Source organism: Elephantulus edwardii, unplaced genomic scaffold (assembly GCF_000299155.1).
Source record: "Elephantulus edwardii isolate Elephantulus edwardi_28Jun2011 unplaced genomic scaffold, EleEdw1.0 scaffold00084, whole genome shotgun sequence".
In the NCBI taxonomy this organism is placed as follows: Eukaryota; Metazoa; Chordata; class Mammalia; order Macroscelidea; family Macroscelididae; genus Elephantulus; species Elephantulus edwardii.
In genome coordinates, this window is record NW_006399834.1 from 1,486,514 (window position 1) to 1,500,364 (window position 13,851).

Below are 13,851 nucleotides of genomic sequence, written 5' to 3' on the forward strand. Positions count from 1 at the left end.
TATGGAGACAGGATGCATCCCTGGCATACACCCTTCCCAATTTTGAACCATGCAGTGTTACCCTGCTCTGTTCTGACTACTGCCTCTTGGTCCAAGTTTAGGTTTCGTATTAGCACAATTAAATGTTCTGGGATTCCCAAAATGGCTCTAGAAAGAGAATTTTCCCTATAATGTTGTGTAGATCTTGACTACCTATGGTATCATTTTAATGTGAGACCAATAATATTTTATGTATCTCTTGTCTTTTAGTTTTGTGATTTCTTTTAGGTATCATTTAGTCTCTTCTAAGATTCTAAGTTATTTCACCAGATATGGCCTGAACATTGGTGATTTTCAAAAACTCTTTAAAGTATTGTAATGAGAAGACAATATTGAGAACTATTGTTGTAAGACCATAAACAGAGCATTGTTGTTCTTTTAGGTGCCATCAAGTTTACAAAGACATTTTTGTACAACCAAAAGAAACAGTGCCCATTCCTGTGTCATCCTTATAATTGATATGCTCAAATTCAGTGGTGCTGCTACTCAATATACTCAAATACTCGATTTTAACAGAAGTATAGGAAATGTATGCTTTCACATTGCTATTGAGAGCGGAAATAACTAGGAACTTTCTGGTAGGCACTTTTAGACCATATTTCAAATGCTCTCTGTGTGTACATCTGTGTACATGTGTATGTTCAAATGCATTCACTTAAAGAATTTGTACAAAAGAAATCATCATGTTCCTGAAGCAAGGCATGATAAAAGTTTGTTCTTCGGAGTACTTCTATAACACAGATTAATTTGAAACAATTTAGAAATCTGGCAATAAGAAGTTAGTTATATTAATTTTGCTATAAGCTCACTTTATAATGATAGACCATAATTAAAACTGATATAGTAAAATTTTCAGTGAAATGTAAAAATGTTTAAGATGGATTATAAAGACACAAATTGGTATAAAATATGTCAAGGTCCTTTACTGAAACATTAGACAAGAAATAATAAAGTATTTGACCATATCTCTGGGAAATAAAATTGCATATTCTTTTCCATTTTCTTTTAGCTTGTTTGAGTTTTCTAAAATCTTTGCAATAAATATACATTGTTTTTCTACAGAAAGCTCACACTTCTTAACAAGAAACACAGGCAATATCTGCAGGAAAAATGCTCAAGCATATGAAATGCAGAAAGAACAGTTGTTGTTCTTAACTGCTGTCGAGTTATAGACTACTCATAGCAACCCTATGAACGAAAGACCTGAACACTTGTATAACTTTTATCGCTTCTCCAAGTTCATAGAGTTTCTAGAGGCAAGCTGTTTTAAAATTGGACGCCACTCCTGCTTGCAAGCTTGTTTTAATTGGGGAGCTCCACCAAACAGTGTCCACCATGGATAACCGTTATCATATTTTGACACATCAGTATCACAGTTTTTAGCATCACAGCAACCACACTTTACCTCTGTACAGCAAATGAACAGAGCAGTGCTATACCACTTAGAAGAATGTTTGACCAAAAACAATTAAAACCAGGCCCACAGATTGCAGGCCCAAGGGCTCAAATGCCTTTTTAAATAGAAGGTTGAATATAATAGACTCACAGCCAATGGCCAGTAAACAATGCCCCAGAGTCTCACCAGCACCAGAAATCAAAACCTCTGTAGAATTAGACTGCAAAGAACAGTAGTAAAAGATAAATCTCACCATGGCTAAATTCCAGTTACTTGAGCTCTTAATAAACATACAAGAAATTATGAAATTTGCTGGACAATTCTAATATAGGCATTAGCTAACAATCTCTTGGGAGTTCCAAATAGTTTAACTTGGTACTATTTTGGTGGTTTTAGTTAATATTTTTTCCTGTCTGCTTTTCATTTGATTTTGGAGATGGTCTCCAACATTCCCAATTAATGTGAGATTATTTTAAGGAATTGAAAGTAACTATCACATGTTTGCCCACAAGGTTTAGCTTGTGGCTTTTGGTTCAGTGTAGCCTTTGGAACTCTTAAACAGCCATCAAATAAACAATGCAAAGTGGCCAGAGCATTTTCCCAGGAATAAATGTCTAAGCTCCCTCTGCTGATGGTTACTGTACTACTCCCTCTCATTGTCATAGTTTGTTCACTGCTATCTTTAACATGTGTGACTTCTGCTTCATTAAGCCATCTCTTCCTCCTGGCTTCTTGTGGCCCACTTGCCTTTATCTTTGTTTTTCTCTCTGCATAGCTGTCTTCTTCTATTTTACCTTTCCTTTGCCCTCTAAAATGGAGTAATAGGTAGTCTTTCTACTAACGGCATTTTATAAATCAGCTTTTGCTCCAGGTTCAATACTTTTTTATGGTTTCGTCCCTTGTAGCTAGGGCATGAGTACCATTTCAAAAATGTGGCTTTTACCAATTATTGCTTGCTAAAAGAACAAACAAGTATGTCTTGGAGAATATGCAGGTGCAGTGCTCCTTTAAGGCAAAGATGATATAGCTTCGTCTTTCATACTTTAGACATATAATTAATGAGATTTTTCATTGGAGAGGTATATCATTCTTGGAAAAACGGGTGGGGGAGTCAGTGAAGGAGTGAAAGATCCCAAGGATATGGATTGACATAATGACTTCAGTAATGGGCTTGAGTGTTTCAGAGATGATGAGGTTGGCACAGGATGGAATAGGGTTCAAGTTGGTTGTTCATAGGATCACTGTTCATTGTCATGACATGACAGTACCTAACAACAACAACTTGCCACACATGATGCTGCTCTCATAAGCAGCTATGGCAGGTCATCAGAGCATTTTTGAACTTTTTTTGATCTTTTCATGTGGCCAGTACCAGCGTTTAGACATTATGGTGAATAATATATTGACTCAAGAAGGTCACTGAAGTGGGTAGTTAAACTTTTCTAAACTTTCTCTTTTTGCTTTGTTGAGCCTCTTGTTTGATTTCTCCTGGGATGAGACTGTAAACAACTTCCTGCTCATTTCCACAGCAGCCTCACCTGATCTCCACTCTTACCTGTGATTCCTTCCATCTTACACTGCAGTGGTTTGATTAGGGAAGTAATTAAGTGATTGTTCCTCTTTTTAACTTCCGTAGTTAGTGTATCTAATATTATAATGCAAATAAGTTTAAATTGCTTAATTCTGTTCAGCAGTCTGTTGTTATTGTAGTGTGCCTTAGAGTTCACGCTGTCTCATAGAGACCTTGTTGACAATAGATCTGAACCTACCCAATCCTGTGCCATCCTCATAATTTCTGATATACTTGAATCCATTGCTATAGTCACTGTGTCAATCCATGTTGTTGAAGGTATTCCTCCTTTCTTCTTTCCAAACAAGATATCCATTTCTGAAGGACTCACCCCTCTTAACAACATGCCCAAAATATGTGAGATGAAACTTCACCATCCTTGCCTCCAAGGAGTACTATGCTGGCACCTTCTCCATGATATATTTGTTTGTTCTTTTTGGCAGTCCATAGGATAATCAGTACCCTTTTCCAACAACATTACTCAAAAATATCAATTTTTCTCATGCTATCCTTAATAATTTTTTCAACTTTCAGAGGCATAGCTAGTAATTGAAAAAAGGCCATGGCTAAATCAGGTTTAGTTTTTAAACTGGTATTGTTCTGCCAACGAAATGCCCCTATAAAGAATAATCCACACATATATAATTAAAAGAAAATACTACATTCCAGAGAGTATCCACATGTGGAGACTTTCTCCCTCAGTAGGAAAATGGCGAGGGAAAAAGCCCCGAGTGCCCCTTCACAATCATTTTTAAGGCTTTCCTGGGTTCTAGTGTCAGGGCAGGGAAATTGAGAGCATGGTTTGTGGGCCGGGGGATCAGTCATGTGGGTCGGCTTTTGACGGGCTGGCTATTTTGCCCACCTTTACTCTTTTTGTGTCACGTAGACACTAGTTAATTCTTTACTTTGCAAGGACAGATAATACTCTACCCAGGGCATTTGTGTTTGCCTTAAGCTAAGAATTTTTATGGCCCGCTTCTGCTTCTGGTATTAATGGGGGTTTATAAAAAATGGGGTTTATGCTGTCCCTTCAGTATCATTGCTGCTTAACACTTTAGAGAGGCCCTTGACAACAATCTAGCATGGCCGTAATCATGCAAAGGGCTGGAACATTGGTCCACCTTGGCATTGCACTAGCGTGGGATGGGAATAGTGATACTTTGTTCACATCATAGAATTTGAAGTTTCAGAGAATCAGTGACTGAATATTAATTCTCCCCCTAAAATGTGTACTTTTTTGGCCTGAAATTGGTGTATAAAGTGTTGAGACGCCTTCCTCTATGTAGAGGAAAGAGCTTTGGAACTACCATTATTCTTCACATAAGTAACATTTTTTTATCACGGTTTCTGTAGTTCCAGGAAATTTCATATGGCGAGAAACAAGGCCAAATTCCTTTTTGCAAGTGACTAGACCATCCATGCTTTCTCCTAAATCCTCTTTGATACTCTGGCCTCTGAAATTCCTAGTCCATGCTCAAACAATTACTTTCCAAAAAAATTTACAGCCATAAAACTGGGAGGAAGTACCAGGATGTTCTCCAGATTATAGACTGCACAGAGCAGGTGGAAAAGGAGCAGCAATTATTCCATTAATATACAGACAACTCTAAGTATTTAGTACAAAAATTATGAGCATTAATATCATACAATTTGATAGTTAATAGATAACTCATAACTAGTTAGTCCTCTGGAGTACGCTACTTAACCTATCTCAATCTTAGTTTCCTTATCTGTTATATAGCTCTCTGTTATATACCTCTCCTGTCATTAAGAGAATTGTCTGCAGCATTGCCACATAGAAGACACACAATAAATATTAGTTATTTTACTGAAATTATTAATTATTTTCATTTACATTATTAATAATTTCTATTGTTGTTTTGTGCTGTTGAGTCAACTATAACTCATAGCAACACTATGAACAATGGCTCTGGACCTTCCCCTATCCTGAGCCAATTTCATTGTCTCTGACACACTTGACCCCATTGCCACAGTCACTTTGTCACTCCATTTCTGTAGGGTCTTATATTTCTGAGATGACTTTCCATTCTTCCAAGCATGATGTCCTGTTTCAATGATTGGTCTCCTGAGAATATTCCCCAAGTATATGAGTTGGAGCTTCACAATCCTTTTCCCCAAATAAACAACCTGGTTTCACCCTCTTCAGGATAGACCTGTTTGTTTTCTTTGCAGCCCATAGTATGTACAATACTCTTACCCAGCACCACAACTCAAAGGTGTCAATCCTTCTTCTATAATCCTTATTCATTGTCTAACTTTCTTTGCATAACAAGCTTTACTCTCTAGACTGAACTTGTTGCTCTTTGGCACTATGGAGAGGTCTTTGACAGCCTATTTTCCCAATGTAACTTGTCTTTTGATCTCCTGACTGCTGTGCCAAGGGTGTTTATTGTGAATCTGAGCAAGATGAAATTGTTAATAACTTTAGTATTTTCTCCATCTCTCATGACACTGCCTATTGGTCTGGTGGTGAGGCTCTTTGTTTTCTTGATGTTGAGATGTGATCCATACTTAAGCTTGCAGTCCTTGATCTTCTGCAGCAAGTACTTCAAGTCCTCCTCAGTTTCAGTCAGGAAAGTTATGTCATCTCCATAATGTAAATTATTCATGAGTCTTCCTCCCTTTCTGATGCTGCATCCTTCTTCGTAAAGTCCAGCCTCTTGAATATTCTGTTCAATATATAAATTGAAAAGGTATGGACAAAGGATACATAGCCACTGTATATCTTCCTTGAGCTTTAACCACGCAATGTTCCCATACTCTATTCAGACAACAGCTTCCAATCTAGTTATAGGTTTCTCATGAGCACAATTAAGTTTGCTGGGATTCCCATTCTTTTCAATGTAAGTCACAAGTTTTTTTGTGGTCCACACAGTCAAATGCCTTTTCATAGTCAATAAAATACAAATATACATCCCTCTGATATTTCCTGCATTGATATTTCTAGTACCTCTTCTAAACTCAGCTTGAGTTTCTGTTCCAGTTGTTTTTGGAGAATTTACAGCAAGATTTTACTTGCATGTGATATTATTAGTGATATTGTTTGATAGTTTCCACATTCTATTGGGTTACATTTTAGGGGAGTGAGCATAAATAGGTATCTCTTTCAGCCAATTGTATAGGTAGCTTTCCTCCAGATTTCTTGGCACAACCTGGTAAACACATTCAGGGCTGCAATTATTCATTGAAATGTATCAATTGGTATCCCATCAATTCCTGGGGCCTAAATTTTTGCCAATTTCATCAGAGCAACTTGAATTTCTTTCTTTGTTACCACTGGGGTGCATTGCAAGGTGAGTTGTGACAGGATTATGGGAGAGGGAAGAAACTATTCTATTATGAAAAAGTAGTAAATATTATATAAACAAAAGAATCATTGCACCTGTTTTTCCTCATTTTAATTAACTTTCAAACTTCAAAAAAAATTTCAAAAGAGGACAACTACTTGGCTAAGTAGAAATATCTGTATTTGCATTCCTAACAGAGATCTAACAGAAGGTGGAAATTATCAAACGATATCAGCAATATCAAATGCAAGTGAAATATTGCTGAAGACAATCCAAAAAATTGCTAGAACTATACACTGGCATAGAATTACTAGAGATTGAAGCTAGTTTTAGAAAGGGCCTGGCACCCGGATATCGTTACTAATGTCAGATGGATCCTGGCAGAAAGCAGAGAACACTAGGAGGATGTCTTATGTTTTATTGGCTAAACAAAGGCATTTGTGTGGATCATAACTTATTATGGCTAACACTGAGAAGAAAGGGAATTCCAAAACACTTAATTGTGCTCATGTGAAACCTGTACCTAGACCAAGAAACTCTTCTCCAAACAGAGCAAGGGAACACAGAACTGTTTACATTTAAGAAAGCTTTGCTTTAGAGTTGTATCCTTTCTCTATGCCTATTCAATCTTTATGCTGAGCCAATTATTCAAGAAGTTGTACTTTATGAAGAAGAATGTGGCATCGAGGTTGCAAGAAGACCCATCAACAATCTGCGTTATGCAGATGACACAACCTTACTTCCTGTAAGTGAGGAGGACTTGAAGTGCTTACTGCAGAGGATCAAAGACAACATTCTTCAATACGGATTACATCTCAATATTTGTTGTTGTTGTTGTTATGTGTCATCGAGTCGCTTGCGACTCATATCAACCCTATGTACAACATCCCTAAACTCTGCTCTGTCCCGTGCCAATCGCACCGTCTCCAACACACCCATCCCGATTACCCCAGTCACTGAATCAATCCACCCCATAGGGGGCCTTCCCCTTCTGCGCTGTCCCTCCACCCTACCAAGTATGATGTCCTTCTCCAAGGACATGTCCCTCCTTGCAACATGTCCAAAGTATGTTAGACAGAGCCTTAGAATCCTTGCCTCCAAGGAGCAGGCCAGTTTGACTCTTTCCAAGATGAATCTGTTTGTTTTCCAATATTTAGAAAATGAAAATTCTCACCATCAGTCCAGTGGGAAACATCGTGATGGATGGTAAAAAGATTGAAATTTTCAATTATTTCATCATAGTTAGATCCACAATTAACCTTTGGACTAATAGTCAAAAGTCAAGAGATGAATTGGGAAAGTCTGCAGTTAGGGACCTCTCCAAATTACTGAGGAGTGGTTATATCAGTTTGAAGACTAAAGAGTGTGCCTGATTCAGGGAATGGTCTTTTCAATCACTTGCTATGCATCTGAGAGCTAGGAAATGAGTAAGAATGGCAGAAGAAGAATTGATACCTTTGAGTTCTGATGCTAGAGTATTGAATATCCTTTGGCCTGGCAAAAGAACATACAGATATGTCTTAGATAAAATGTAGCCAGAATAATTCTTGGAGGGAAAAAAAAAAGATAAAGTTTCATCTCTCACACTTTGGGCATGTTGTTAGGAGAGGCTATGCCTTGGAAAGGGACATCATGCTTGGGAAAGTGTTGGGCTAGGGAAAGAGGAAGATCCTCAATATGATGGAGCAATTGGCTCAAGAGTGTCAGAAATGATGATGATTGCACAAGATTGGACAGGTTTCATTTCTGTTGTTTATAGGGTTGCTATAAGTCTTTCTGAATAGCAACAACAATAACAAACTTATTATTAGGGAATTTGATGACCTTGTGGGTAAGGATTTATTTTGCCAATCCAAAGGTGGTTGATTGAAAACCACCAGTTTTTCCACAGGATAAAGCTGGATAATCACTTCCACTTCTGAGACTTACAGTCTCTGAAATTCCACTAGAGGGTCAGCTATAAACCCATCTCAATGGCAATGAGTTGAGCTGGTTTTGATTTATTATTATTATTATTAACAGTATCAATTCTCTTCATTACTCTTACGTGAATGGGGATAATTTCAAGATTTCACAGCTTGATTTATTTTATCCAATGCCTCAAAATATTTTTGTTTACAAGTATCTACCTTAAAAAGATGTATCATTTATGTAATTCAATAAACACTGGCCATTGTGCCTAAAACATCTCTAGCCATTACTTTATTTTTTTTTTTTCTTTTCTCACACAGAACCTCTAAACACTGGGCACACTGCTTATTTATTTGTTTCTTTTTTTGATTCACCTTATCCCACATAAGAATGCAAGCTCTCAGGGTAATGAAGTCTAACCTATTTTATTCACTACTCAATGAATAAGAATAGCCAAAGAAGGACTGATACTTTTGAATCATGATGTTGGGGATGAATACTAAATATCCCAAAAGAACAAATAAATCTGCCTTGTAGGAAGTACAGCCAGAATGCTACTCCTTAGAGGCAAAAAAGGTTATAAGCTCTGTCTCACATACATTTTGGACATATCATCAGGAAAGACCAGTCCTTGGAAAAAGATCTGCTGGGAAAGGTGGAGCATCAGAGAAAGAAAGGAAGACTCTCAATGAGATGAACTGACACAGCGATTGTAAGGATGAATGTGGAGATCATGAAGATGGAGCAGGATAGGGTGAGATTCTGAGCTGCGTTCATATGGTTGTTGTGAGTCAATGGCACATGATAACAGAGAACAAAACAAAACAACTTTCCACAGCTCTTCAAATGCTACTGTGGCCAAGAAAATGTTAAATAAATAAATGTGTGTGTGTGTGTGTGTGTGTGTGTGTGTGTTAAATGGAAGAATATGAGAATAAAAATTTTAAAAGAAAAAACAGTACATAAATAAAAAATTCCAGGCCTAACAGCAATAGTTAGAAAGGTTAATGAAACTTGCTTCCTCCTGTAGAGAGAGGCCTTGGTGGTAAAGTCTGTTAGAAGTTGCACTGCTGACCCCAAGGTAGCACCACTTTGGTGGTTCACATCACCACTGATTCCAAGGGAGAAAGATGGGCAATCTCCTCTCCTGCAATTTGCAACCTCCACATATGGCTTGAGGATTAATTATGAGTCAGTTCCAACTGCACAATAATGATTGAGTGACTAGGTGATGTTTACAAGTAATAATTACTTAATGGATATTCCTTTCTTGATTGATTTAGAGAAGCAATTAGAAAAATCTTGCAAGAAATCTTTCTTTTGAATGTCTATGCAGCATCATTCCCTTACATTCTATTCCTTAGAAGTTATGGGAACTAGAACCAGAATATTTTTGAGCTAGGAGGTTTCAGTCATGCAAGGTTTCATTTTATGGATCATGGAATTTAAGGCCAAAGAGCTCATTGCTTTCTTGAAATCCCTGAGCTAGTTAGTGGTTCCTGATGATATTTTGAGCTTGAAAGCTTGAAAAGGATTGCAAGACTTGATGCTTTATATTAGCCCAGGGAAATCTCCTGCTGGGAAGCCACAGCATAAAGTCTCTGAGACACTCCTGGGTATAAAGAATGTACTCACAATCTCTCTAAACAATAAATGTTACTGAAATGGCCCTTTTGACTAATAGAAAACTATTTTTGGAACTTGGAACTTGAAGAGAAATTCAGAGCAGGGATCTGAGTCATTCCCTCTTAGTTGGGTTAATTATTACAGCCTTGCTTGAGGCAACCTAACTATTGCTAAGTAATAAAAATAGATAAGGCCCATGGAAGAAAGTGGGCAATTATTGTGGAACCTGGAGGCATTTTAGGAAGATAAGACTGAAGAGGAGAACGTCACAGAAAAGAAAAAGTAGCAAATATGAAACTCTTCTGATATATGTAAAAGTCTAAGCTCAGAAATCAATCAGAACAATTGAAAATTAAAAAAATAACATTTGTGTATGTTTGCAGTTCAAATATTTATTGAAATTAGTAGAATTGTCCCACAGGGTTTCCATAGCTGTAAATCTCTGTAGATTTTGTTGAGGTGTTAGCAGTTGTTGTTGTTGTTATTGTAGCATTTCAAAATAAACTAGCAATTATTCATGGTTTTATGACTACATTTATCCTTCTTCTTGTTATGTACCTTGAGTCAGGAACAACTCATAGCTGACCCTCCAGCAGGTTTTCACACTTAGTAAATTGCAAGGGAAAAAATTGTCCATCTTTCACCACAGGATCAACTTTTGAGCTAGAATTACATATTTTGGGGTTGGCAGGGTAACTTCTTACCACTAGATAGCCAGAGCCCCAGCTGTTAGGGTTTTTGTGGTGTGGTTTTGTTTTTTTTTAAATATGATGGGTTGGTCCATCACTGTTAACATTCAATGAACTAGTCTGTAAAGGGGAATTCATATGTATACATTTTTCCGTCCTTTCAGTTTACTGGATAAGATTGACCTATACCATTTGAAAGTCTCATGGTATGGAACTTTTTAAAAAGCTTTAAAACAGATTTACGAGAGGGTGCAAGATAAGACAGGTTTCATAGGCTCACTATCACTCATATATGATTCAAAGGCACATAACAACAACAACAAAACAACAATAATAAACTATTTGAATGGAAATAAAGATGATTTTAAGGAGCCCTGGTGTTCTAGTGATTAAAGCAGCAGACTGTTAAACTAAAGTTTGAAGGTCAAACCGGTTGTCCAAGCAGAGCAAGGGAGCATTATACAGTTTAAAATCAAGAAAGGTGTGTTTCAGGTATATGTTCTTTCTCCAAACCTATTCAATCTATATACTGAACAAATCATTCAAGAAGCTGGACTCTATGAAGAAGAATGTGGCATCAAGATAGGAAGAAAACTCATAAACGAGTTGTATGATGCAGATGGCATAGTCTGCTCTCTGAAAGGGAGAAGGACTTGAAAAAGCTTGAGGCAGAAGACCATGGACTACAGCCTTCAATAGAGATTACATCTCAACATCATCATGTTGTTATGTGCCATCGAGTCTCTTGCGACTCATAGCAACCCTATGTACAGCAGCCCTAAACCCTGCTCTATCCTGTGCCAGTCACACTGCCTCTGACACACCCATCCCGATTACCCCAGTCACTGAATCAATCCACCTCATAGAGTGTCTTCCCCTCCTGCGCTGTCCCTCCACCCTCCCAAGCATGAATTTCCTCTCCAAGGACTGGTCCTTCCTTACAACATGTCCAAAGTATGTCAGACGAAGCCCCAGAATCCTTGCCTCCAACGAGTAGCCTGGTTTAACCCTCTCCGGGATGAATCTGTTTGTTTTCTTGGCAGGCCATGGTACATTCAATACTCTCCTCCAGCACCACAGCTCAAAGGTATCAATACTCCTTCTATCCTCCCTAGTCATTGTCCAACTCTCTGATGCATAACGAGTAATTGCAAAGACCATGGCCTGTATCAGATGCACCTTAGTCTCCAGAGACACACCGTTGCTCTTGAGTTCTTTAGAGAGGTCCCTAACAGCAGACTTTCCCATCACAATATGTTTTTTTATTTCCTGGCTACTGATGCCAAGAGTATTGATCGTGGAGCCGAGCAAACTGAAGCTGTGAACAATCTCAATCTCTTCGCCATCCATCGTAATGCTGCCAATTGGTCCAGTGGTGAGAATCTTTGTCTTCTTGACATTGAGCCTCAGTCCACACTGAAGGCTGCAGTCCTTGACCCTCTGCAGCAGTGTATGAGATCCTCCTCAGTTTCAGAGAGATGGAGACAATATTGAAGTTCCCAACTATTTAATCTTGCTTGAATCCACAATCAGCACCCTTGGGATCCAGCAGTCAAGAAATAAAAACACATTAATCATAGGGTCACCTAAGTTGATGGGTGGAGGAAGGGTGGGTAAAGGAAATGGGAAGGATCCGGTGTGAAAAACAATATATCTGACCATTTAAATGAATCAGTATTAACTAAAATTTTACTAAGACAAATTATACTGGAAAACTCTGCTGTCAAGGACCTCTCCAGAGTATTAAAGAACAAGGACATCAGTTTCAAGACTAAAATGCACCTGATCAAAGCCATGGTCTTCTCCGTTACTCGCTGTGTATCTGAAAGTTAGGCAATGACTAAATATTACAGAAGAGTTGATACTTTTGAGTTGTGGTGTTGAAGAAGGGCACTGAATATCCCATGGACTGTCAAGAGAATAACCAGGTATGTTCTAGGGAAAGTGAAACTAGGGTACTTCTTGGAGTCAAGGATGGTGAAATCCCTTCTCATACACTTTTGGCATATTTTTAGGAAGATCCAGCCCAAAGAGAAGGGCCTTATGCTTGGAAAGGTTGAGGGTCAGCACGAAAGAGAAAACCCTCAACAGTATGGTTGACATAGTGACTATGACAATGGGCACAAGTGTGTTGAAGATGGTAAGAATGCACAGGATTTATTGTTCGTAGAAGCAGATCTATTGTTCATAGAGTCACTATGAATCTCAGTCAACTTGATGGTACACAACATCAAAGGCTTCAGTTGGTTGTTGTTGTTGTTATGTGCCGTCGAGTCGTTTGCGACTCATAGCGACCCTATGTACAACAGCCCTAAACCGTGCTCTATCCTGTGCCAATCTCATTGCCTCTGACACACCCATCCCGATTACCCCAGTCACTGAATCAATCCACCTCATAGAGGGTCTTCCCCTCCTGCGCTGTCCCTCCACTCTAACCAGCATGATGTCCCTCTCTAAAGACCTGTCTCTCCTTACAACATTTCCAAAGTATGTCAGATGAAGCCCCAGAATCCTTGCCTCCAAGGAGCAGCCTGGTTTAACCCTCTCTACGATGAATCTGTTTTTTTCCTTGGCAGTCGTACATTCAATACTCTTCTCCAGCACCACAGCTCAAAGGCGTCAATTCTCCTTCTATCCTCCCTAGTCATTGTCCAACTCTCTGATGTATAACAAGTGATTGCAAAAACCATGGCCTGTATGAGGTGCACCTTAGTCTCCAGAGAGGCACCATTGCTTTTGAGTACTTTAGAGAGGTCCCTAACCGCAGACTTTCCCATCACAATATGTTTTTTTTATTTCCTGACTACTGGTGCCAAGAGTGTTGACCGTGGAGCCGAGCAAACTGAAGCTGTGAACACTCTCAATCTCTTCGCCATCCATCCTGATGCTACCAATTGGTCCAGTGGTGAGAACTAAATAAATATACCCATAATGATCCTTGACCTAGAAAAGTTCTTATAGTACCTAGAGAATTGGGCCTATGAGCAGAAAGAATCAAGGTGAATTGATTCTGCCTATGTTTGGATTCCTGGTAGCATTGTAAGCAGGTTAAATGTTGAGCTCTTAACCAAAAGGTGACAATTCTAACCTACTTCCTATTAAGATTTACAGCCTCCGAAACTCTGTAGAAGGTATCCCTGAGTCAGAATCAACCTGATGACAATAGGTTTGGTTTAGAACAGTAAGGAAAATTCTTAAGTAGTCAGTTGAAAGCAGTACTGCAAGTAAAAGGTAAGTTAATATTGCTTCTATTTTACTCTCAACAAATTTTTCGATGAGACTGTTAGAGGCAGTAATGAAAAGATATTCCAA